We start from the raw sequence: 5,786 nt of genomic DNA, 5'->3' as shown, positions 1-5,786 counted from the left end.
CCAATATATAATAAAACGTTTGGGTTGTAATTTTTTATTTTAGAATTAGTAACAACTTTACTTATGTTTAAGGTTTAGGGGTTTGAAACAGTACAATTCTAACTAGACTTTATTCGAATCGATCTAACATCTAAATTTTTACCATCAAATTAAAGTTTGATTAGATGACATAATTAAACCTATTTTCCATTCCATAATAAAACATTTTGGTTATTATTTATGATTTCAAAATTGGTATGTAGCAACTGTACAAATGTTTAGGGTTTAACCAATACAGTTCTAACTATATTTTGAATCTAGCATCTAACATCTAGTACATTTATAAGTTAATATTCATTATCTAATCTAACACCTATTTTATTAGGATTATTTAGGGTTTGGTTATATTTATTTAGGGGTATTTAGGTTTTAGTCTTAAAATTATCGATTATTAGACTTTAATCCTATTTCTATCTATTGACCTTGAGTCGTCTTAGTTGACTGTGGTCAAAACATTTATAATAATATATTTTTCATTTTTTATCAAAATGGCTAAACTACCCTTCATACCAATATCGAAACAACACCTGGTAACTGCCAATATCAAAATATAACAACCAATTCCAATAATAGCCCAAGACCTAGATCTCGAATCTGAAAAAAAACACCCTTTCTCACTCCCCCTACTATCTCTCCTATCAAAACTCGTTGCACTACCCATCGATTTCTTCATTGCACCCCAATCATCAACTTCATCAGCCTTAGAAGGCGGTAAAGGTTATCGCTCCCTACTAAACCCACCTCCACCAGTCCTTCTCGTCTCGTCACCCCTATGTCTCCCCCAACGTGACGAATCATCCCCATTACTCGAACCATACCTACTACCACCACCCACTCTATCATAACCATATGACTTAAACCCGCCACCTAGGCGTCCACGTTGTTCTAATTCCTCAGCAGATCTTTCTCTTGCCCAGTTGGGAGCATTGAAAGTTCATCTGGGGTTAACCCTTTAATAGAAGCAACCCATTTATTAGAAGAACCATGAGTTACAAATTTGCTGTTATTAAATTCATCAAGAGAAAATGTTTGGGGCTTTTTTTTTTTGGTTTTGGTAACTGCTGCTGCAGAAAGGGAAGGGAAATCAGAAAGGGGTTGTGATTAGCTTAATTCTTCCTGTTATTGGTGTTGGTGATGTTGTTGAATTAATTCTTCTTCGTGTTCTTCTGAATCTAAAGCCCATGTTCCTATTGCTACTGCTGCTGGTTTCGTCCATGTTGAAACACTCATCGCCATCTTCATTCGTTCGATCTCTTTTTTTCTCTCCAATTTTTTTGGGTTTTTTAGGGTAGGGCTAGTTGATGGCTCACGTTGTATTAAAACAATTTTTTTGGAAACTCATAAAATTTTAGAATTTCTTCATCTCTACTCCAATCCGACTGTGGATATCAAGTCAAGTCAAAATTGGCTGTTATTGGAATTGGTTGTTATATTTCGATATTGGCAGTTACCAGGTGTTATTTCGATATTGGTATGAAGGGTAGTTTGGCCATTTTGATAAAAAAATGAAAAATATATTATTATAAAATGGTTTGACCACGGTCAACTGAGACGACTCAAGGTCAATAAATAGAAGTAAGACTAAAACCTAATAATCGATAATTTTAGGACTAAAATTTAAATACTCCTAAATAACCTATTTTATTATATGTTTTAATTTAATTATTATTATTTTAATTTGTAATGGTATCAAAATTTGAGATTTCTCGATATTCCCAATTTAGGATTTAGGGTTAGACATCTCAATATTTCAATATTTCATCCAATTATTTCAATATAAATTTAATATTTCACCCAATTATTTTAATAAAAATTCAATATTTCGCCCTATTGTCCTTAACTAATATACACTATCAAAACACACAACCTTAAAATACAACTACACACCATCAAAATACACACCCTAAATACAACTACACTCTCCTCATTCTCCAATCATCTACATCCATACTCTTAACTCAACTCAACTTTCCTCTACTTCTCAACTCTCAATATCTTCACCTCTTACCTCATCTCAAATGGAAGATCCATCATTACCCAATTCTCATATTGGTGATTCATCACAATATAACAACCCATATCTCAATGTTGAAGAAATTGATGAGTATATAGTGTTAGAAAAGCCAATTGAACATGTAGAAAACGATATTGAAGATGTAATTGACATAGATGATGAATATGACACAATGAGTGGAGTAGAAATTGTAGTAGTTGACTAACTAACAATTTTCATCAATTGAGCACCAAATGTTTGAGCAATTTTCAGTAACTGGATACCATTCATCAAAATAGCAACGGGATACCGAAATTGAGTTTTCATTTTGACCAATTATTTCAATATTTCAAAACAATTTTGATATTTCGACAAATTATTCAATAATTCAATACTATTTCAATATTTTGCCAAATTGTTTTTCTAAAATTTCAAAATCAATTTATTCTCTTTTTAGGCTAATTTGAATTTCCCTCTCAAAATCAAAACTCATTTTCAACTTTTTGGTTTCCCCCTCAAATTCAAACTTAAATTCAAACTCAAATTTTTGCCCTTTTTCTACTCTCTTTCTTTTCCCACCCTCAAATCTACTTCTCTTCAAACACTTCTTCTCCATTCATAATATAGAAACTTACCAAAACTCAAAACTATGGGAGGTGGTGAGCATGGAAACTCACCAAATCCACACACTTGCAAGGTAATTTGTTTGACTTATCTTCTCCACTTCAATTGTTTTCCTTAAGTTGGGTATATGTCTAACTATTTTCTTTTTGTTGAATTTAAATCTAATTTAAGCACAACAAATAAAGGTAGGTGTTTTTGTTGTGGTCACATGGATTATTGGGTTGACAATTGCCCATTGAAAGTTTCTCTTTGCAAGGTACGTAATTTGTTTCAAACACTTATTTTCTCCACTTGCTTTGTTTTCTTTGGCTTGGGTATGTCTAAATATCATGTTGTTATTGAATTTTAGTCTAATTTAAGCATACCGCCAATAACAAATAAAGGTGGGTATTTTTGTTGTGGTCGCATGGATCATTGGGTTGACAATTGCCCATTGAAAGCTTCTTATTGCAAGGTAATTTGTTTCAAACACTTATTTTCTCCACTTGCTTTGTTTTCTTTGGCTTGGGTATGTCCAAATATCATGTTGTTATTGAATTTTAGTCTAATTTAAGCACACCGTCAATAACAAATAAAGGTGGGTGTTTTTGTTGTGGTCGCATGGATCATTGGGTTGACAATTGCCCATTGAGAGCTTGTAAGAGGTGTTGTATTAAAAGACTCGTTCATACGTCTCTCCAACCACATAGCAAATTCGAAAAGTTTTTGAAGCTAGTGTCTAAGTTGTGGACACTTTGAATGGCTCAAAAGTGCATTGCCCAGCATTGCTCAAGAAGATAGTGAATGCTCTAGTTCAGGCAAGGCGAATGAGAAGGTCAAGTTTATATTGGAATTAGAAGTAGAAGTTGACAACATATGTTATGGGTTTGTGACAAAAGTTATTGTGAAAGGGAAGGGGAAAAAAGAGAAATAGTAGAATGTTGTAATCTTCTCAATCTTATGTTAGTTTATGTGTTTTAACAATGTTGTAATCTTCTCAATCGTTTTAACATATGTCATTGGTTTTCACATATTATGATTATGCAATAATTCCCCTAACATAATATAGTTCAGTAACTAGATACTAAGTTTTTGAGCAATTTTCAACAACGAGATACCATTTATCAAATTAGTAATTGGATACCGAAATTGAGTTTTAATTTCAGTAATTTGTTACCGCTTTACAAATACAATTTTCAGCAACTAAACACCAACATTTTGAGCAATTTTCAGCAACTAGATACCATTTATCAAATTAGGGATACCGAAATTGAGTTTTACAAATACAATTTTCAGCAAGTAAACACCAAAATTTTGAGCAATTTTCAGCAACTAGATACCATTTATCAAATTAGCAACTGGATACTGAAATTGAGTTTTAATTTCGGTAACTGGTTATCACTTTACTATTACGATTTCTAGCAACTGAACACCAAAATTTTGAGCAATTTTCAGCAACTAGATATCATTTATCAAATTAGGGATACCAAAATTGAGTTTTAGTAACTGGTTACCGCTTTACAAATACAATGTTCAGCAACTGAACACCAAAAGTTTGAGTAATTTTCAGCAACTAGATACCATTTAGCAAATTAGGGATACCAAAATTGAGTTTTAGTAACTGGTTACCGCTTTACAAATACAATGTTCAGCAACTGAACACCAAAAGTTTGAGAAATTTTCACCAACTAGATACTATTTATCAAATTAGCAACTGGATACCGAAATTGAATTTTAATTTCGGTAATTGGTTTCCACTTTACTATGCTTGCAATCACCTTCTATAGAGATATTATGTGTGTTTTTCCTATTTCAAGGCGTGAGTGATAGAGATATTCAACCAAACACGGAAAAAATGTTTCAAGTTTCACATGACTTATACCTGAGTATCAGGTGGTGGTACAGGTTATGGATGGAATGACGGTGGACAACAGTATTCAAATCCTCTTGGTGATATTGATCCTACAAAGGTTCCATCTGCAGATTTAGTTCATGTGTGGTGCCTATATTAGGTGTGTCTGATGTTATTGTACCCCTGGATCTGTCAGTCTCCCAAATTAACCTACTAATTAACGCATCTTATGCTTGAACCTATTATTTCAGATTCTAAAACGTGTCGCTACAGGTGGAATAAATAAATCAAGAATAATAAAAAGCGATAATACACTGAACATCATAAAAAGTGCACTTGGGAAATTTATAGTAGCTGTTATACCCCTAACACTATTACAGACACTGTTCCCTATTCTTCAATCACTATTACAACTCACAACCCTCTTCACTCCCTTTTCTCTCTCTTAGTCGCTCCCTCTTTTCTTAGTTCTCCCACCCCTAGAAGAATGAATCCGCCCCATCTTTTTTCTCTCTCTCTTTTCCTTTATATCCTTCCCTCCCTCCATCCTAGCCTTCCATCTGTCCCTTCATCTCGCAACACTCTTCTTCCCACGTGAAGGGTTTTCGTACCGCGACCACGTGTCTTTATCCTGATCCTGTGCACAACGGCGTGGTACCTTACATTGCTGCGGGCGGATCCGACCGTTGATCTCATATGTCCCAGATCCGACCACCACAGATGCCCCCTCTCGAGTCTGCGATCCATACGCGATCTGGGGGTCGAGAGCCTGGTTCACGATACTTGCTCCGTCGCGGCCTACCACTTTCTTTGCACCGCTGGACTCACATGTTCCCCACATGCCTATTGCCTGAGCCCCTTCGAATTCTGCGCCTCCACGTGTCCTCCTTTGGCTGGTCCTTTTCGGTGTCCCCTCGATTTCAGTGCCCTAAATTACGATTTTACCCTTTCCCCTTATAAAAGCCTGCTCGATTTTCCCTTCTTTCTCATTTAGTCTCTTGTTCTTCTCTGGTTCTCCTTCACTCCTCTTCTCCTTCTGGTTGCTCCAGTCAAACGCGCGGTTGTCCCCTGTGCTTCTCCTCTCGCTCAAGATTTAGTGATAGATTCTCTCTTCCTTCCTCAAGTTGGTCTTCTTCTCTCTTTATTTCCTTTGTTTTTCTTTTTGTACTGTGCATTCCCTTTTTACACTGTGCTCCTCTCTATCTCTTTTGAATCTGCCCCTTATGTCGGATTCCGGATCCGGCGCCTCCTCCTCCTCCCCTTCCCGTAGCGTGGCCTCTCCCCCACCCCTGGACCCAA

At 35.6% G+C, this 5,786-nt stretch overlaps 1 pseudogene; it reads right to left on the bottom strand.

Annotated features, from left to right (window-relative positions):
* Positions 1 to 355: 355 nt before the first annotated feature.
* Positions 356 to 1,134, bottom strand: LOC147504205 (eukaryotic translation initiation factor 4B3-like; annotated as a pseudogene).
* Between the last annotated feature and the right edge of the window lie 4,652 nt (positions 1,135 to 5,786).

This window comes from Coptis chinensis, chromosome 4 (assembly GCF_015680905.1).
Source record: "Coptis chinensis isolate HL-2020 chromosome 4, ASM1568090v1, whole genome shotgun sequence".
NCBI classification, from domain to species: Eukaryota; Viridiplantae; Streptophyta; class Magnoliopsida; order Ranunculales; family Ranunculaceae; genus Coptis; species Coptis chinensis.
The sequence above is the reverse complement of the archived record's forward strand: the minus strand, read 5'-3'. Positions and strand labels throughout refer to the sequence as shown.